This window comes from Drosophila takahashii, chromosome 3R, assembly GCF_030179915.1.
Source record: "Drosophila takahashii strain IR98-3 E-12201 chromosome 3R, DtakHiC1v2, whole genome shotgun sequence".
NCBI classification, from domain to species: Eukaryota; Metazoa; Arthropoda; class Insecta; order Diptera; family Drosophilidae; genus Drosophila; species Drosophila takahashii.
In genome coordinates, this window is record NC_091681.1 from 2,877,100 (window position 1) to 2,899,225 (window position 22,126).

At 34.4% G+C, this 22,126-nt stretch overlaps 2 protein-coding genes across 5 annotated transcripts in view; one reads left to right on the top strand and one right to left on the bottom strand.

Moving 5' to 3' along the window:
- AGO3 (Argonaute 3) overlaps positions 1–22,126 on the bottom strand; it is a 312,574-nt gene that overhangs the window by 168,799 nt on the left and 121,649 nt on the right. The window lies entirely within an intron of this gene.
- LOC138913276 (alpha-N-acetylgalactosaminidase-like) overlaps positions 608–22,126 on the top strand; it is a 69,089-nt gene continuing 47,570 nt past the window's right edge. The window contains exon 1 of the mRNA XM_070216347.1: positions 608–704. The gene's annotated coding sequence lies outside the window, so the exon portion shown is untranslated. The remainder of the gene's footprint in view (positions 705–22,126) is intronic.

The window sequence follows — 22,126 nt, forward strand, 5'->3', positions numbered from 1 at the left end:
AAAATAAAAAAAAAATTAAGATAAAAATAAAACCACTTCGCCTCAGAGTGGAGTCGAACCTCAACCAACTAACGCAATGCGCCACAGCCCTTTTTGAAATGTTGTGCGCAATGTGCCTTTTAGGACGATTCCTTTTCGGCAACATAATTCAAGAATCAACAAATGAGACAAAAATTGAATTTCGACTTTTCTGCAGCGCGGAGTTTTGAGAGCGAGAGAGCAAGTGAGCGAGAGAGAGAAGTCAAGAAACGGCATTCTAAAAATAGACTGAATACGTGTGAGTCGCATTTGACAAAAATGACATTTTCTTGCTCCTCGTTATACATCTTAGTGTTTATAATATCTTTGGACAGACGGACATGACTAGATCGACTCGGCTAGTGACCCTGATTAAGAATATATATACTTTATGGGGTAGGAAACGCTACCTTCTAGCTGTTACATACTTTTGCACGAATACAATATACCCTTTTACTCTACGAGTAACGGGTATAATCAGCAATAAATGCGTTGCTAATAGTAGCGGACAACGTCGCTTCGGGTATTGCTAGTATTAACATAAAATATTAAACTTTGACTTTATTTAAATTTGTTGTTAAGCTTTACAAATACGAGTATAAGGTTGTTAGAATTACCTTCAGAGCATAAAAGGATCTGCCTTGGGTTGCAGAAGCGGTGTGAATCACTTTTGCCATTTCGTGCAGGTATGAGTATAATAATTTGTTCTTCTCAAAATAACTCATAATATTTGTATCTAAAGCCACCTGCTTGGGAGAACAATTTCCGATTTCGCTTTAAGATTTTTTATTGTCCTTATCATAAGCTTCGGAGTTCTTAACGCTAAATGAATGAATGTGTAGACCGCCTAATATAAAAATATGGATTTTTCGATGTCAGTCGTAAATTAATAAATAAATCATATTTACCATGGTCGATTTTACTTGGTAAATATGTTAAAAAAAAGACAACCGCTCATACACCATAGCCAATTTTTAAAAACATTTTTATCACCTATACAGCCACCACTAAACGACTTTAAGTTGTATTTTTGATCGAAATAATAAAACTCATAGAATAACACAGTGCAACATGAAAAATGTAACCGCAATTCTGATTTCATGGTCGGAAAGAACTCATCGAAATAAGCTAAAACCCATTTGGGTTTCTCTGGCTTAGCTCGCGTTTACCTTTTATAGCGAGTTAAAGTTTTACATACAAAATTTATTTGTAACGGCCATATCTTGTGAACCGATTATAATTTCACTATCAAGTCTTCAGTGATTATGTAGCTATGAACCCAAGGAACTAAATTGACAAATGACTCTTGCGCACTTAGCACCTAGTGCATCTAGCGCGTTAAAAAACAAATTTGCATAATTTTTCGATTTTTAACGCGCTAGGTGTACGTCTTCGCAAGAGTCATTTGTCAATTTAGTTCCTTGGATTCATAGCTACATAATCACTGAAGACTTGATAGTGAAATTTTAATCGGTTCAAAAGATATGGCCGTTACAAATAAATTTTGTATGTAAAACTTTAACTCGCTATAAAAGGTAAACGCGAGCTAAGCCAGAGAAACCCAAATGGGTTTTAGCTTATTTCGATGAGTTCTTTCCGCCCATGAAATCAGAATTGCGGTTACATTTTATAACCCTAAAAATGTTGCACAGTGTAAGTTTTATGTTTTGATTTGTATATAAAACTTAAGGAATAACTGTTATTTTTCAAGCGGAAAATAGAATCCGTTTTTTAAATCAATCGAGCTAAAATTACGGGGGTCCTGCAATCTGTCAAGTTGATCCTCGATCAAAGGGAGAGGAAAATGGTCTCTGATGATGAGTTTATTGATACGTCTGTAACACCAGTTTACAAAAAAAAATCGATGAAACATACCATGAATGAAACCTTTGTTTTCCGGTAAGGTACATCTTCCTGATTAAGAAAATGGCACTTAATTTTTTTTTATGGATACAATTTTTTTTAAAGTGTAAAAAACGTTTTTTTAATTTCTAACTTGAGTTGAGGTTAACCGACTTCAACCATAAATTACTCATTTTACAGGTAATAGAATTCCCTCCAACTTTCTTATACACTGCATTGAGTTCAATTCATTAGTTTAGGAGCTACATTTCGTCAAAGTTGAAAAAGTTAGAAAAAATGCAAAAATGCTGGCATAAATGGCTTCGTTAAAAATACACGCCTAAAAACCGAAATTATTTTTATAACTTCTACTGGTAGAAGGTGCTTTGACAAGAAAAACAAGCTATTGATCATTACAATCCGTCAGCAAATTAATTTGATATGCATTTTTGAAGCTTGCGACAACGGTGTTTTTTTGGCCGTTTACAGCTGTTAACTGACACAACAGGGCTCTAACAGGGCTGTAATACCCGTTTTTCCCAACGTAAAAAATCAATATAAAATCGAGCTATTGATTGATTTTTTTGTTGATGGTCTTGTTAGTTGACTTAAAGATGCATCTTTAATTATAAGTCCTAAAACTAATTTCGGTTTTTAGGCGTATATTTTTAACGATGCCATTTAGCCAGCATTTTTATATTTTTTTTCTCACTTTTACAACTTTGACAAAGTGTAGCTTCTAAACTAATGAATGGATCTCAATGCAGTGTATAAGAAAGTTGGAGGGCATTTTATTACCTGTAAAATTAGTCATTTATGGTTGAAATCGGTTAACCACAATTCAAGTTAGAAATTAAAAAAGTGTCAAAAACGTTTTTTACACTTTAAAAAAAACTTAATCCATAAAAAAAATTTAAGTGCCATTTTCTTAATCAGGAAGACGTACCTTACCGGAAAACAAAGGTTTTATTCATGGTATATTTCATCGATTTTTTTTTGTAAACTGGTGTAATCGATGCATAGGCGATGAGATCACGTTTTTTAACTATGACAACTGGGCTGCTATATTCTGACTCGGAAGTTTCAATTACACCGTCCTTCAGCCATTGACCGGTTTGATTGTCTATAATGCACTGCTCGGCATACGAAAGTCTTTGAGGTCGTTAGTGTATCGGCATATCGTCGTTAAGAATCAAACGCATTTGAATGTTTGTGGATTTCGTGCTTACCGGTTGATAGTTTTGGACGGCTTTGAATACTACCTCTTTAGCTTTTACGCTTGCTGATGGTTCGATGTCTGTTACAAGTTCTTCGCAGTCTTCAGTGTCAATTTTAAAAATCGAACTGATCTCTGCGTCGGCACTGGGTGGTTTGGTTACTTTCACGCCTTCACTAGAAGTTGTCAATTGAGCTTGCTTGCAAAACTCTTCACCAAGAACCCTCTCTTTGCCCAGGAACTGTGACTCAACCACAAGGAACTTTGTTACAAATTGTTCACCGTCAATTGTAATTTCATGTTCGAACGAACCCGATGTTTTGATCTTGTTTTAATCTGATTTACCGAACCCGATTAGATAAACTTTGGCTTTCTTAGATTTTTAAATGTGGTATCGGTAATAGAGTCCTGCATGAGTGCACTTGGATGTCAATTTTTAAAATCAGTTAACTTGGATTACTTTTTTTTTTTTGATTTTTCATAAGGAAAAACAAGTGATTTAATATAAAATAAATAGATATAAAATAATTTCGAATCACCTTAATAATTTGCTTAGTAATTTTATCACTCCCACTCACTTTTATTCTGTGCTTGTATCACTTGTTATACCCTTGTAGAGGGTATTATAATTTCAGTCAGATGTTTGCAACGCAGTGAAGGAGACGTTTCCGACCGTAAAAAGTATATATATAATTGATCGGCACCAATAGCCGAGTCTATCTAGCCATGTCTGTCTGTCCGTCTGTCCGTTTCTATGCGAACTAGTCTCTCAGTTTTAAAGCTATCGCGATGAAACTTTCCCGAAAGTCTTCTTTCTATTGCAGGTAGTACATATGTCGGAGCGAGCCGGATCGGACCACTATATCTTAAGGCTTCCATAGGAATATTCAAACAAATATAAGAAAATTCATTGTAACTTTGTAGGAAGTATGCGTTTTGATTCTTAACTACTTAAATACAAAAGTTAAATAGAAACGATGAATCTGGAATCCCTGGAACTGCACCGAGTGAGCATTACTTTATCTGCAAGGGTATATAAGCTTCGGCTGGCCGAAGGTAGCTTCCTTTCTTGTTTTAAGTAATTTTTTTTTAAACATTGAAAGAAAGATAAAGACCATTAAAGGAATGAATGATTTCGGTGTAAATCATTTCTTTATAGGGATTGTGTGCTTGCTTTTTTGTTTAAAAAATAAAATTATTGTTATTTTTAGTCCCTGAATTGCATTTAAATTGTATACATCAAAAAAAATTAAAAATTAAATAAAATTATAAAAGTAAACTCGGATGCGTATTTCATAAACTTTTAATTCAAAAGTAATGAATTTAAAAGATTTGATCAAAATGCTTCTGCTTTTAGAACTTACAAAATTAAAAACAAACAAAAAACACAAAAAAAAATTAAAAATCAAACCAAAAATTAAAAAACAAAAAAATAAAAAAAAAAAGAAAGTAAAATAAAAAAAAAATTAAGATAAAAATAAAACCACTTCGCCTCAGAGTGGAGTCGAACCTCAACCAACTAACGCAATGCGCCACAGCCCTTTTTTAAATGTTGTGCGCAATGTGCCTTTTAGGACGATTCCTTTTCGGCAACATAATTCAAGAATCAACAAATGAGACAAAAATTGAATTTCGACTTTTCTGCAGCGCGGAGTTTTGAGAGCGAGAGAGCAAGTGAGCGAGAGAGAGAAGTCAAGAAACGGCATTCTAAAAATAGACTGAATACGTGTGAGTCGCATTTGACAAAAATGACATTTTCTTGCTCCTCGTTATACATCTTAGTGTTTATAATATCTTTGGACAGACGGACATGACTAGATCGACTCGGCTAGTGACCCTGATTAAGAATATATATACTTTATGGGGTAGGAAACGCTACCTTCTAGCTGTTACATACTTTTGCACGAATACAATATACCCTTTTACTCTACGAGTAACGGGTATAATCAGCAATAAATGCGTTGCTAATAGTAGCGGACAACGTCGCTTCGGGTATTGCTAGTATTAACATAAAATATTAAACTTTGACTTTATTTAAATTTGTTGTTAAGCTTTACAAATACGAGTATAAGGTTGTTAGAATTACCTTCAAAGCATAAAAGGATCTGCCTTGGGTTGCAGAAGCGGTGTGAATCACTTTTGCCATTTCGTGCAGGTATGAGTATAATAATTTGTTCTTCTCAAAATAACTCATAATATTTGTATCTAAAGCCACCTGCTTGGGAGAACAATTTCCGATTTCGCTTTAAGATTTTTTATTGTCCTTATCATAAGCTTCGGAGTTCTTAACGCTAAATGAATGAATGTGTAGACCGCCTAATATAAAAATATGGATTTTTCGATGTCAGTCGTAAATTAATAAATAAATCATATTTACCATGGTCGATTTTACTTGGTAAATATGTTAAAAAAAAGACAACCGCTCATACACCATAGCCAATTTTTAAAAACATTTTTATCACCTATACAGCCACCACTAAACGACTTTAAGTTGTATTTTTGATCGAAATAATAAAACTCATAGAATAAGTTTTATGTTTTGATTTGTATATAAAACTTAAGGAATAACTGTTATTTTTCAAGCGGAAAATAGAATCCGTTTTTTAAATCAATCGAGCTAAAATTACGGGGGTCCTGCAATCTGTCAAGTTGATCCTCGATCAAAGGGAGAGGAAAATGGTCTCTGATGATGAGTTTATTGATACGTCTGTAACACCAGTTTACAAAAAAAAATCGATGAAACATATCATGAATGAAACCTTTGTTTTCCGGTAAGGTACATCTTCCTGATTAAGAAAATGGCACTTAATACAATTTTTTTTAAAGTGTAAAAAACGTTTTTTTAATTTCTAACTTGAGTTGAGGTTAACCGACTTCAACCATAAATTACTCATTTTACAGGTAATAGAATTCCCTCCAACTTTCTTATACACTGCATTGAGTTCAATTCATTAGTTTAGGAGCTACATTTCGTCAAAGTTGAAAAAGTTAGAAAAAATGCAAAAATGCTGGCATAAATGGCTTCGTTAAAAATACACGCCTAAAAACCGAAATTATTTTTATAACTTCTACTGGTAGAAGGTGCTTTGACAAGAAAAACAAGCTATTGATCATTACAATCCGTCAGCAAATTAATTTGATATGCATTTTTGAAGCTTGCGACAACGGTGTTTTTTTGGCCGTTTACAGCTGTTAACTGACACAACAGGGCTCTAACAGGGCTGTAATACCCGTTTTTCCCAACGTAAAAAATCAATATAAAATCGAGCTATTGATTGATTTTTTTGTTGATGGTCTTGTTAGTTGACTTAAAGATGCATCTTTAATTATAAGTCCTAAAACTAATTTCGGTTTTTAGGCGTATATTTTTAACGATGCCATTTAGCCAGCATTTTTATATTTTTTTTCTCACTTTTACAACTTTGACAAAGTGTAGCTTCTAAACTAATGAATGGATCTCAATGCAGTGTATAAGAAAGTTGGAGGGCATTTTATTACCTGTAAAATTAGTCATTTATGGTTGAAATCGGTTAACCACAATTCAAGTTAGAAATTAAAAAAGTGTCAAAAACGTTTTTTACACTTTAAAAAAAACTTAATCCATAAAAAAAATTTAAGTGCCATTTTCTTAATCAGGAAGACGTACCTTACCGGAAAACAAAGGTTTTATTCATGGTATATTTCATCGATTTTTTTTTGTGAACTGGTGTAATCGATGCATAGGCGATGAGATCACGTTTTTTAACTATGACAACTGGGCTGCTATATTCTGACTCGGAAGTTTCAATTACACCGTCCTTCAGCCATTGACCGGTTTGATTGTCTATAATGCACTGCTCGGCATACGAAAGTCTTTGAGGTCGTTAGTGTATCGGCATATCGTCGTTAAGAATCAAACGCATTTGAATGTTTGTGGATTTCGTGCTTACCGGTTGATAGTTTTGGACGGCTTTGAATACTACCTCTTTAGCTTTTACGCTTGCTGATGGTTCGATGTCTGTTACAAGTTCTTCGCAGTCTTCAGTGTCAATTTTAAAAATCGAACTGATCTCTGCGTCGGCACTGGGTGGTTTGGTTACTTTCACGCCTTCACTAGAAGTTGTCAATTGAGCTTGCTTGCAAAACTCTTCACCAAGAACCCTCTCTTTGCCCAGGAACTGTGACTCAACCACAAGGAACTTTGTTACAAATTGTTCACCGTCAATTGTAATTTCATGTTCGAACGAACCCGATGTTTTGATCTTGTTTTAATCTGATTTACCGAACCCGATTAGATAAACTTTGGCTTTCTTAGATTTTTAAATGTGGTATCGGTAATAGAGTCCTGCATGAGTGCACTTGGAAGTCAATTTTTAAAATCAGTTAACTTGGATTACTTTTTTTTATTTGATTTTTCATAAGGAAAAACAAGTGATTTAATATAAAATAAATAGATATAAAATAATTTCGAATCACCTTAATAATTTGCTTAGTAATTTTATCACTCCCACTCACTTTTATTCTGTGCTTGTATCACTTGTTATACCCTTGTAGAGGGTATTATAATTTCAGTCAGATGTTTGCAACACAGTGAAGGAGACGTTTCCGACCACATAAAGTACATATATTCTTGATCAGCACCAATAGCCGAGTCCATCTAGCCATGTCCGTCTGCCCGTCTGTCCGTTTCTATGCGAACTAGTCTCTCAGCTTTAAAGCTATCGCGATGAAACTTTCCCGAAAGTCTTCTTTCTATTGCAGGTAGTACATATGTCGGAGCGAGCCGGATCGGACCACTATATCTTAAGGCTCCCATAGCAATATTCAAACAAATATAAGAAAATTCATTGTAACTTTGTAGGAAGTAGGCGTTTTGATTCTTGACTACTTAAAAACAAAATTTAAAAAAATAGAAACGCTGAATCTGGAATCCCTGGAACTGCACCGAGTAAGCATTCTTTAATCTACAAGGGTATATAAGGTTCGGCTGGCCGAAGGTAGCTTCCCTTCTTGTTTTTTTTTTACGAGTGATCAAGTGAAACCAGTGATCCAAGTTAACTCACTTGAACTCACTCGCTCTATTTTCAAAAAATTTACTTGTTTGTCAATTCAAGTGTACTCATGCAGGACTCTAATCGGTAACCAAATTGTACTTGCTTCCGGTGTCGATTAGAGCGGTGAATTTTACATTATTGGCCTTTTACAGTGATGCACATAAGCGCGTGAGCAGTTGACACCTTACTCATGTTGGTTGATTCAATTTTGTCACTTAAACTCTTTGCTGGGCATTCTTTTGCGATATGTCCGAAATTGTTACACTGAAAACATTTTCGTCCCTTGGATTTATTTTCGCAATTCTCATCTACAACGCCAAGCACCCGTTGCTCATTCCAAAGAGTTCTCCAATCGCAGAGTTACTTGTACGACATTCTCACGTGACGAACCTACAAACAGATTTTGAGATATTCCAGCGAAAACCGGTTCTAGGATCAGCTAATTGTCCAAGCTTTATAACACAATAGTTTTTTTTTTAACTTTCGGGACTTTTCAACACTTGAATGCAAAGTGCGAGAACGTGCTTACTTACTTTCAATTTGTCAACAGTGCAGTGCAACGAAGTGAATTTAAAAAATTCTAATAAATTATAAAGCACGGTTTAACCCCATTCAAATATAAAAGACATTGTTCATAACAGTATATACTTTGTTTCTACAGATACATGAATTAATAACTTGTGCTGTGTTTTGTGTAAGCAAGTGGTAAAACGTGCGTCCTAATTAGTTCGTAAATGTTGTGCGTTACAATGTTTTAGGTAAAGTTGTAAGTTCTTTCCCGGGTTTTCCCACAATGATGTTTATATCCTGTTATTTATTAAAATTTCAAGATTATAAAAATGTTTTGTCCAGCTGCCGAAAGGTGCCGATGCACTTGTGGCATTAAAAAATGCAACCTAACCTCATTTATTTTAGCACCTCTTTCTAGGAGGAAGCTCTTTTTTGTTATGTGTGTGCTGTTGTTGTAGCTTGCTTTTGCTGTTTCTTTTGTAGCTTTTTGGTTGGTTTTTGATTGGAAAGCTTTTTAAAGGATATTTAATAATTCGACTGCAAATATAGATTTATTTAACAGATTGCTTTTAAGTTCTGATCCATTTATTAATGGACAAAAAAACTTAGTTATAACCAAAAGTCAACTCCTTTATAGTCAACTATTTCACTACTCAATCAAAAAATTTAAAAATGATATTAAATCTTATTATTGTTCGTTTTGTTTTTTATAATTTTTTGGTGGAGTTTAGAAATTACTCCCACATTTTTATATTGCAGTTCTAAGTTTGTAAATATCGTACGGTAAGGTAAACCAACCAACTTGTTATTATTACAAAAATTGAATTTTTGATTGCCCTTTCATATAAATGAGAAAATCGTTCCTATGGAAGATATAGTATATAGTGGTACGATCTGGCCAATTTTTGTAACATAAATTTATAATATTTATCTAGATTTTTGGTAAAAGTTTCATGGCGATAGCACATCTAGAAGTATTTATGGCCGCGGCTCCATACAAGCCCGACCACTGTGCAGGGGTGGATGCAACATTCACAAATCTTCGTCAACAGTACTGGATATTCGGTGCGCGCGACATTCTAACAACCAAGGCGTTTATCGCAGCTTTTCAACGATTCATTGCTCGTCGCTCTAATCTGATCTCTACTCAGACAACGGAAAAACGTTTCATGGCAGCAAGCGAGTACTCGAGGAGATGAGCCTACTCGCCATGGAGCACAGCAAGGATGAATATCTAGCCAATTATTTCGCCAACGAAGGAATCTTGTTTCACTTCATACTAACAAAAGCCAGCATAAGCCAAAAAACGTCTAAAATGTTAAAGCTTGCTTATTTCTTTGTAATGTTGTAATCTACCCACTAGCAGAATAACTTAAAACCTAATATAAGAGACGAAGCGACGTTAGTCATAAAATGTTGACGGATACATTAATCGCTATTTAAGACATTTTCATTAATGCTGTCCGTGTTGGAGTTGAGAAACATTATTTTATTGACCATGTTATGTCTTCAGTCGAAACAATTTTTGAACCCTTTGCGGAAATTAGATTTTTATACCCGTTACTCGTAGAGTAAAAGGGTATATTAGATTCGTGCAAAGGTATGTAACAGGTAGAAGGAAGCGTTTCCGACGAACTATATATATTCTTGATCAGGATCACTAGCCGAGTCGATCTAGCCATGTCCGTCTGTCTGTCTGTATGAACGCTGAGGTCTCGGAAACTACAAAAGCTAGAAGGTTGAGATTTTCCACGCCTATTCTTGGGCTTCCTACGCAGCGCAAGTTTATTTTAGCCGAGTGCCACGACCCCTCTAACGCCCACAATCACCCACTAACGATTTTAAAATGTGTCTGGCGCCCACACCTTTTAAGATTCCCGAGAAGTATAAATGCAATTTTGTTGTGCATATTTATACCTATCGAAATGTAGAAGACATTTTTCAAATCGGACCATTCATTAAAAAGTTATACGCAATCAAAATTTCTATATCTATCTCCCTCGCACTCCCTTTAGCTGAGTTACAATTATTAGTCGGGACACCAACCCGACTAGTGAGTGACGGGTATTAGATAGTCGGGACACGAACCCGACTATAGCGTTCTCTCTTGTTTGCAATTGAAAACGCCCTCTCCGACGGAGCGCTACTTGCTGGGACCGCTAAGAATTGTAGGCCTAGTATGTATAATAATGGAAATTGTTTCTTATTATTAAACCACTATTGCAAAACATTTAGGGTGTTCAATTGCGTTGGAAACGTTGTAAAGTGTAAAAGTGTAAGGCAGTTCCAACAACAATTTCTATACAAAATAGTTTTCAAAAGTAGGCCTTTAAAACTATTTTGTATGGAAATTGTTGTTGGAATTGATTTACACTTTTACACGTTACAAAGTTTGCAACGCAATTGAACACCCAAAATACATCATCCACATTAGTATTGGATAACTTTTTTAAATTCTTAATGTAGGGAATAGAAAGGTTCAAGGTGGGATAGGGGTACTACCCTCCAATTTTTTTGGGCATGTTTCAAATGGAGCAAGAAGATTTGTAAGTGCCCTTAAATCACTTAAATTTAAATTTGCAATCCTTTTATTTTCAATTAATTTGCTATTTATTTCAAGCCAACCATCTTCAATTAACTTGAAAAGATAGAGTACCGTATTCCGTTCTTAATGTAGTGAATAGTGAGGCACAACTACGACATCTTAAAAAATCGTCAGTCCAAATACCCGAGGTTATACCGTAACCAAACATTTTGTGTTCCAAAATTTCATTTTTGATCTCATTGAAATGAAAATCGTAGGGGAGTGTAGGGTAAGGGGACGAACGATTCGTTTTTTGAATGTAACTTTTCTATAAATCAATATTTTTCAAAAGTGTAAACGCAGAAAGTTGCTTACATCTACTGAGCATATCCCTGTAAAATTTGAAATTCGAAATTCGAAATTCCAATGCAGCTAGATCCCACAGCGTTTGGCCTGGACCCCGTCTTTTTTTGCACTTTCAAAAGTTGTAGGGTAATGTGACGAACGAATTGTTCTTTAATGTAACTTCTCCAAAAATCAATATTTTTTAAAAGTGTAAAAGCAGAAAGTTACTTACATTTACTGAGCATATTTCTAAAAAAAATTTGGATTCGAAATTTCAACGTAGCCAAATCCCACAGCGTTTGGTGTAAACCATCCTTTTTACAAACAAAAAATGCATTTTTTTATATATTATTTACGGGAAGGCTATTTTCGATACAGAAAAGAAAGAAGTAATAAGATAATACCCAAACTTACAAAAAAAAATGGTCAAAGTGCAAATTTTTTTTAAATTAAATTAAACTGACGTCACTATTAAAAACAACAATTAAACTGCAGCAGTAAATGTTATCTGGTATTATTATATTTTTTTTACAAATAATCAACGATAACAGTTAAAATTCTTGAATAAAAAAAGTTCGTCACAATACCCTACAAAAAGTTCGTCACGATACCCTACAAGATAGACTTGGAGCAAAAACGGTGTCACTCTCAAACGGCGCAAAAGAAAAAAACGCGAGGTACCAAAAACTGTTGATAAAGATCTATGTATACGTACATATATTTGCCTGATTTTATTTTCCACTCATCTTTGCTCTGGCCCTGCTGAAACACAAGTAAATTGAATGGGTTTGCTAGTTTGCGCACCACATTTTTAGCGAAAATTACCTCACGAACAAATTAGGGGACTTCTTATTAATATTACTGTAAATACAATGTCGACTACATTGATTTGGAATTTTTGTCGTGACGTCATATATGAGATTCGACGAGTTCGTCACATTACCCTACTCGTCAAATTACCCTACACTCCCCTATAGCTTTCCAATATAACTAAATATGGTGGTCGGGTGTGGAAGTAATGTGTCAAGATTCACATTCTGGCCATAGGTGGCACCAACTTTTAGCAAAGATTGAGATACATTTTTTAGACCATAGTCTTCAATTATGCTGAAGGAACGATTCGGTTATGATTCGAGTGCAATTTTTTGTTGTTGTAGAATTAACTTCGACATCTGGTTGAAGAGGCCATAATGTAACATTTATGTTTTACCATATTCGATGTGGTTTTGTCATATTTATAAATATTTAAGCACACTTTACAAACAACGAAACTATTAATTTCAAGGCCATTACCATCCAAAATTTGTGCAAAAGTGTCCCATACTTTACTTCTGCCACGCTTAGTCGAATATTGAAATTGGCCACTTAGATGCTTTGCCTTAGTAGAGGCGGTGTCGTACTGAGGAGGAGATGCTGAAGTCTGATTGCAAAGCAATATATTAATGATTTTAAACACATAATACATCCAAACACGATTTTTTGCGAGTAGACATTTACCAATACATACATACATAATTACTGTAGCTGGGACAAACACAAAAAAGTACGCCAAAGGTATTAATTTAACTTATAAAACAAATCAATCTTCTACGTGCGTATACTCAATTTACCATTACAACAACTTTGCCAAGAATTAATATTGCACTCGATATTCTCATTATTAGGCATATCCATTTCCCGATTTAGCTTCCGACAACTTTCACACTACTGCACTTTTTATACCCTTGCAGAGGGTATTACAATTTCAGTGATTTGCAACGCAGTGATTTCATGTTTGCAACGCAGTGAAGGAGACGTTTCCGACCACATAAAGTACATATATTCTTGATCAGCACCAATAGCCGAGTATATCTAGACATGTCCGTCTGTATGTCTGTCCGTCTGTCCGTCTGTCCGTTTCTATGCGAACTAGTCTCTCAGTTTTAAAGCTATCGCGATGAAACTTTCCCGAAAGTCTTCTTTCTATTGCAGATAGTACATATGTCGGAGCGAGCCGGATCGGACCACTATATCTTAAGGCTCCCATAGGAATATTCAAACGAATATAAGAAAATTTATTGTAACTTTGTAGGAAGTAGGCGTTTTGATTTTTGACAACTTAAAAACAAAATTTAAATAGGCACGCTGAATCTGGAATCCCAGGAACTGCACCGAGTGAGCATTAAACTATAGGTATTTACTTAATATGCAAGGATATATACAGCTGTGAAAAAAATAATAGCACCACTAACCCAAAATAATTTTAACTAGTCACCCTACTCACATTTTTTAACTTTTCAAAACGCGTTTTAAATAGTAAGACTAAACATAATTTGAATATGAAAAAAAATGTTAGCTTTATAAAAGGTTTCTGGACATATTTAAGAAAATCTATGCAAAACCGGAAAAACGTACGAAAAAAATAATAGCACCACTTCTCTAAAAATAGAATAAAAGGTAGAAAAATGACATATGGGTAACTTAATCTTTAGTTGGCGCTAGCTAACAAGTAAATCTAAGTTTAAAGTGTAAATATCTTTTGCGATTTTTGGATATAATGACTTACTATCGATTAAACAAGTCAGGACCCTACCTATAAAGGAATTGGGGCCCAAAAGTCATGATTTATTTTCAAATTTATTCGGAAATGATTTAAGACTTTTTATATTAACTGTATAAACTGTCTTTAAAAAAAAAAACTCGAAGATTTTTGGTTGTGTTATGGTCAAGCGAGTACACAAATCACTGTATATTGCTGACTGAGTACTTTCGAACTCTTTCTTTGCTATCCTGACCGTGATCCTGGCCGGATTTTATTGGTCAAAGATTCATTTAAAAAGTATTTTGTATTCAGTTTAAGCTACGAATTACTACCGTATTACTATTTACATCATAGGATGATTCATGAACGATGTATTCATCCGTATTGATCTTACTTCAAGAAGGAAAAACAAGCCTATGTTAATACTAGGTCCATGCTCAATAAATAGATGTTTTGGTACCTTGTTTTTGGTCAATTTAGGTGTTTAGAAGACACATGACTTATAAAAAGGATTTCTTCTTACCCAATTTAACTTTGCCTTTACACATTCTCATAAGTTTGCGGGCATTCATTTGTAAGTTTTTTTGACGAGCCCTATCCCCTTGTAAATGTGTTTCGTATTTCGGATAGGATTTTTTTTTTTAAGTGCATGTTTTCTAAATTTGTTTATTGAAACATTATCCAACTATTAAAATATTTGCTATTATTTTAAGCACGTGTTTTAGTTTAGTTTTGGCCCTGATAAGATTCTTTGTGCTTTGTGATATGACATTTTTGAAGGAAAAATGGGCCAGGACTCGGTTTTTCTGTGTTATCCTTCGAAGTTTATGCCATTCTTAATGAAGATGATCCAAAACCTAACCAATCCAACCGGGTACATGACCGTTTTCCATCCAATATGTTTCTTTTTTGAATATTTTTCTTTTCCGACTTGGAAAATTTTCCACATGTCCTTGTATTGCCAAATGGTAATCAATTTGATGTCTGGATATCAGGAGAAGTTAGTTTTAGTCAAATCTCATAAAATATATCCTTTATACACAAGAATATTAGCGCATCGTAACGTTTTATTTAAAGAAAACGGAAGTGGTGCTATTATTTTTTTCGGCCTTGTTTTGACTTTTTTTCTTAAAATCTGAAAAAATTATATGTAGACAATATTTTCGATATCTGTATCAATTTTTTTAAATAGGTGGAATACTAATCAAGATAATAAAAAACACTTCTTATATAAAAATCCCCGTTTTCCACATATTTCTTCAATATTAAGAACCTGTGACGCAGTGGTGCTATTATTTTTTTCGCAACGGTATGCTTCGTCTGGCCGAAGCAAGCTTCCTTTCTTGTTTTTTTTACTCAGAGTACAGTACTGTACAATAGTACAGTACAATAGTACAGTACGATCGAGTACGATCGATCATCGCGCGATCATTTTCGTTTAATCCGGTAAACTCACTCGGCAACGAATAATCACGAACAAACCAGAAAGCCAAAGTACGATCCGATCAACTACCCGACTCGCTTCGTAACGATCAATGATGTGATTTTGAATTTCGGGTGTAGGTGAAGAAAATGATCGTTCCGAAGCGCTCAATCGTTCCCGATGATCGAGACCTCGAGTCAGTTGTACATAAATAGATTGTGAACGGATTAATATGATTTCTTGTGACGACGAAATAAAATAGGGGGAGAGTGCACTTTAATGTATTATATGTTTATTAAGAAATATTTATTCCATATGGAACTTTTTCCTTTCCGTTGGCCTGATAACGTGTAGGTTCCATTTGATATTACTTCTAAAACGCTTTCAAAATCTATTACTGTTTGTCCTTTTGTGCAAATATAAAAATATGTTGCGCAAAATATAAAGCAATAACACGAAATGCACGGTCATACCGATAGGCGCGAAGCACGATCACACCAATCGATTGCACAAAACATTCGATCACAAACGGGTAAAATCTTCAAGTCGAACGTTCACACACGATCAGATCACACACTTGAACGATCAAAAACGATCATTCATGGGACGATCGCATTCGCTCACCGCTCATTTCATTTCGCTCACCCGATTAATCAAAACGGATGCGAGTAAATGATCGGATGTACCCGAAAATGATTGACTCGTTGCAGCTCTCTGAAGCATACACATAGTATTAAAAAAGTGTTGCAACTCTAAAATAGTGTACTCAGTTACTATCGGTAGTGTGGGTACCCTCTACAATATTGTATGAGTACACTAAATGTGAGTACCGTTTTTAAATAAATACATTCATGCAGGCCTCAAATATAAAGTGTGATCGGGATCACAAGCCGAGTTGATCAAGCCTTGTCCGTCCGTCTCAAAAAGTATAAGGGGCAGAATAATATGTGGCCCTAGCGGCCAATTGGCTCGTTTAAATTCCGCACCGTGCTTACTGAAGGTTCCTTCAAACACCAAAGGGCTGCATTAAAAATTTAAGCTTTAAGCGCCATCAGTTGAAGAAATTACGAACCAATTTCCGTCAATGTCAATTTTGTGAAAATAGTCTCATTCTGTTCGGGACACTTTATTGGACATTGCTCGCTCGCGACATTTTTTGAAATATTTATTTTCTAAAGGGAAATTTCATGCCCAACGCGTTTCTCTTACTAAATATTAATAGTACTCTAGTTTATGGTCCTCACCCCCAAGATTCGTGGAAAAATTTCCTCGACGGACCGAGAATTCTTAAGAATTTACATGAAGAAATATAGGCGCGGACTGCCATGGTTCTCTTGTGATGGAATTTCAAAGTTACGTGTTTTGCTATAAAAATAAAGTAGACTTTTCTATGATTTTGAGTGCTTTGCTATAAAAAACCAGGGACCGTAACTGGTATAAGTTTTATTTTAAAAATCACACTTTAACAGTTATTTTCTGATTTGTTAAGTTAAACTCAAAGAATAACTGTTATTTTTTGAGTTTTATAATCAAATAACAGTTATTCGTCGTGATCAAAAATAAAACTCAAACTTGATTTATTGCCATTTTGTGGGTAAAATAAATTAAAAAAAATATGGTTATAAAATTTGCGCGGTTGCATGTTTTTTTTTAATTAATTCATTTTTTCAAAAATGTCAAGGGAATAACTGTTATACATAAAAATCAAAAAATAACAGTTATTTTTTGAGTTTTATTATAAAAATCAAAAAATAAAAATAAATACGGAATTGTAAACTACAATGGCTAATAATAATAGTGGTGTATTTAAAAAAATTTTAGGACCCTTCTAAGTGCGTGATTTTTTTTGTAAGAAAAATTTACAATTACAGTTATTTTCGGTCCCTGTAAAAAACACAAGGGGTTTTCATCAGGGAACGTAACTGTTATAAGTTTTATTTTAAAAATCACACTTTAACAGTTATTTTCTGATTTGTAAAGTAAAACTCAAAGAATAACTGTTATTTTTTGAGTTTTATAATAAAAGTTGACAAATAACAGTTATTCGTAGTGATCAAAAATAAAACTCAAACTCGATTTATGGCGATTTTGTGGGTAAACAAAATTTAAAAAAAATATAGGTATAAAATATGCGCGGTTGCCTTTTTTAACAAATTTTTAGTAAGTTATAAAAAGCACGGGTATCATGTTTTTTTTAATTATTTCATTTTTTCAAAAATGTCAAAGGAATAACTGTTATTCATAAAAATCAAAAAATAACAGTTATTTTTTGAGTTTTATTATAAAAATCAAAAAATAAAAATCATTACGGATTTGTAAACTACAATGGCTAATAAAAATTGTGGTGTATTTAAAAAATTTTTAGGACCCTTCTAAGTACGTGATTTTTTTGTATGAAAAATTTACATTAACAGTTATTTTCGTTCCCTGGTTTTCATACATTGTACTATGGGTTTTTTCGAGTTTTTTTTTGACATAAAGTCAATTTTTTTGTATCTTAAAATTTTTTATTTTTAATTTTTTAACACCCTAGACAGATAAAAAATATGTAATTTTAACATATAGGGCAACACTGTTCTGCTGGCGAGCTGTTAAAGTCAGCCAATTATGTACACCCTGTTTTATATGAAATTGACGAGAAAAATTGTGCGACTTTGATCGTTTGTTGTGGCAAAAGTTTACGAAAAAAATAAATGAATAAATATGGAAAACGATTTTCCAGGTATGTACAACTAAAGTTTACCAATGTTTGTGTCTTTGTTTTGTGTTTTTTTCCAATTGAACCGTGTTTTGCTTATGTGTATTTTTAGAACGAGCTTAACAAGTGTAGTTGTGTTTCGTGGATCAGTACGTTTGCATGGCAATGTGTTGCAAAAAGTTGTAAACGAGAATCTATTAACCAAAGTGTGCAGATTAATGAGAAACTAACCCTTTTTGTCCGAATCAACACGTTTTCAAAAAAATCAAAATTTTCTAGTACAATATGTGTTCAGTCGTGCTGAGCTGGTTGTTACAAAATTTTGTAAAATGTATATTTACTTTCAGAGTGATTTACTAATAATTAAATATAAAGAAAATAAGAAATAAAATTGTTTAATGGATCTTTTTTGCATGTCGGCCAGATCGGTTATATGGGAGCTATATTAAATAGTGCTTTAAATCACTTGAAACTAGGTAGGTCATCTTAGGAGCTTTAAATATGTATAAAAACCAAATATTAAAGCAAGGTTGATAAACAAAAAAGTTGAGGCAAATCGGTCAGATCGGTTATATGAAAGCGATATGAAATAGTGCCCCAAATCATTTGAAACTTGGTAGGTCATCATGGGAGCTTAAAAAATGCATTCAAACCAAATATCAATTCAATATGTTTAAATTAGAATTTATGCCAAAAAAAAAACGGAAAGAAACCATAGTGCATTGTCAAAACAATCTGCGTTCAGAAAAATGCGACAAAAATGTGAAACTGTTTTTATAGGGGGCCAGACCCCACAGCCGCAAATTAAATATCCTCGATGGACCGCGATTCCTTAAGAATTCGTTGACCATCGATGGCCAAATTTTAAAAGCGAGTTTGAAGAAATCGCGCGATTTTTGTTTATGCTGGATTGCGGCGCAATTTTTTTATTTCAGTTTTTCTTTTGTTTAATGAATATTAATAAATATAAATTGTGTGACGGCCATGACCACAAAATCAGAAACCGAAAATAATGATTTTTTTTTGAGTAAAAAATAAAAATCTCCATTTAATAATTATTTTGTAAGCGAAAAAAAATATCGCTCAGAAATAATGATTATTTTGTGAGCGATATTATTTTGCTTAGAAATATCACTCAAATTTCCTACGCGGAATTGTTCAAAGATTTAAATGTGCTCTTGTTTCTACCTACAAGGAGCACATATCCAGCTAAGAAAAAAATAAATTTTCTTTGTATAAACCGCTTAAAAAACAAAAAAACTTTTTGTATAAAAAACACATTCTGTGGGAATCGAACTCGTGCTTACTGCTCGGTCGACCAACACACTAACACCCAGCCCACATGTCGGTTTGGATCTAAGTGGAATAGTTCATAACATCTTGTTAAGTCGTTTTACTAATATATAAATGACATAAAGTCCTAAGGTTGATACAACTTTTTGTATTTATGCATACCTATTTAAACTAAAAACCGCGTTTTAAAAATTTTATACAAAGAAAGAACCTTCTTTTATTAACTGGATGTGTTCTACCTACAAGCACAAATTTAAAACATTGTAAAATTCCGTACAGAACGGCTGCAATCGGATTTTGAGTGATATTTTTAAATAATATCGAAATAATATCGCTCACATAATAATCATTATTTCTGAGCGATATTTTTTTCGGTTACAAAATAATCATTAAATGGATACTTTTATTTTTATACCCGTTACTCGTAGAGTAAAAGGGTATACTAGATTCGTGCAAAAGTATGTAACAGCTAGAAGGAAGCGTTTCCGACCCCATAAAGTATATATATTCTTGATCAGGGTCACTAGCCGAGTCGATCTAGCCATGTCCGTCTGTCCGTCTGTCCGTCTGTCCGTCTGTCTGTCCGTCTGTCTGTCTGTATGAACGCTGAGATCTCAGGAACTACAAAAGCTAGAAGGTTGAGATTTCCCACACATATTCTTTGTCTTCCTACGCAGCGCAAGTTTATTTTAGCCGAGCGCCACGCCCCCTCTAACGCCCACAATCGCCCACTAACGATTTTAAAATGGGTCCTGCGCCCACATCTTTAAAGATTTCCGAGAAGTATAAATGCAATTTTGTTGTATATATTTATACCTATCGAAATGTAGAAGACATTTTTCAAATCGGACCATTCATTAAAAAGTTATACGCAATCAAAAATTATATATCTATCTCCCTCGCACTCCCTTTAGCTGAGTTACGATTATTAGTCGGGACACCAACCCGACACAGCGTTCGCACTCCCTTTAGCTGAGTGACGGGTATTAGATAGTCGGGACAACAACCCGACTATAGCGTTCTCTCTTGTTCCACTTACAATGATTACGGTCCCTGCACCGCGATTTCTTTAGATTTGCTTTAAAACGTTATATATTGGTCCTTCATGGTCAAATAAATTCTTAAGCAATCGCTGTCCACCGAGGATATTTAGTTCGCGGCTGTAGGGTCTGTCCCCCTATAAAAACAATTACACATTTTGGTCGAATTTTTCAGAAGGGCTATTGAAAGGGTTTCCTGTAATAAGGAAAACAACCTTCACGTTTGAGTTTTGTATAAAAACTGATTTTATTTCCATAAGCCTTTGCTTACATAACTAAAATGAAATTCTTACAATATACTTATCTATGGTCTACGCAGTGACCACATCTGTTTGCCTGAGCGGGAGCCTTATCAACGGTCTCCTGCAAGGCGACCCTTTGCGCAGTGCACACAAGACCATTGTAAAATTTCGGTTTTCATTAGTTTTTGATTTTTACCACCCCCAGTCAGCCGACCAAATTCCATATATAAATAAAATGTACGTGTAATATTTTTATTTTACTTATCATCTGTATTTAACTCGAAGTCCAAATTTTGTTCGAACTCGAAATGCGGATTATCAATTACTGCATCAACAGGGGGTGCCTCTAAAAGCGCATTAGAAGACTTGTAAGATTTTCTTTCGAGAAATCTGAAGCACTCTTTCTTTTCAAACGCGATCCACCATTCTCGTAATTTAAATGGGGCCGACCAGTCTTGTTTGCACCATGTTCATTTTTTTCAGAAAATGATATTTCTGATGCAAGCCAGCTTGCATTTGCATTTTTGAAGCATTTAACATGCCTATTGTGTTTCTTTAGCAGCTTACTAACATGAGAAACAAAAGTTTTTAATGTCTTCTTGATGCCAATCATCGTATTTTCAGACAGTCGATTTTTATTTTTGAACCTTTCGCACAACCAGTGAACGGTATCGACAAAGCTGCGATTATTCTTTAGCCACACTTCCAGCAAGCGCCCCTACTAATGTCGAGTTGGTCCGAATCTATTTAAATATTACGAAATGGCGCAAGTATGCGCAAAAGTTATTAACTCCATTTAATCATATACACAATCTAAATAAATATTTGTCTTGATTAAAAAACGTTCAGTAGCAAATTCCACCCAGAACGGATTGACATAAAAATCTAGAACAATCACAGTAATTACTAAAATAATTAGGAGCCGCGTAAGGGGTACTTTGTAAAACAAAAAACGACCCCAAAGTGCCCCTCAATTCGATTTGTATTTTTTTATTCCTTCTTTTGCCATTTCTCTGTTATAAATGTTGTTAAAATGGTTTAAAAATGTGATGTTCATAATCTTATGGCATACCCGCAAATAACTGAATTTAAATTTCTTGGTAATTCAGCATCCTTAACCAAGTTCCCAATATTTTCAAATTTGGCTAACCTGATGTGACGTCACGCCTTCCCATATGTTTGTATGCAGAGCTATTCTGAAGGACGACGAGCTCCATACTGTCATAGTGGAGGTGGAAGCCTTCCTAAATTCGAGGCCGCTCATCGTAGACAAAGGCAGTCCCAACGAGGGAGAGGTTGTAACGCCAGCTCATCTGCTAGTAGGCACAACGCTGCCGCCCGCATCCACGCAGCCAAAGGCAAACGGCAACCCGTTTTTTTTATAATTATTTTCCTTCAGTAAGTTTTTAAAATATTGTATG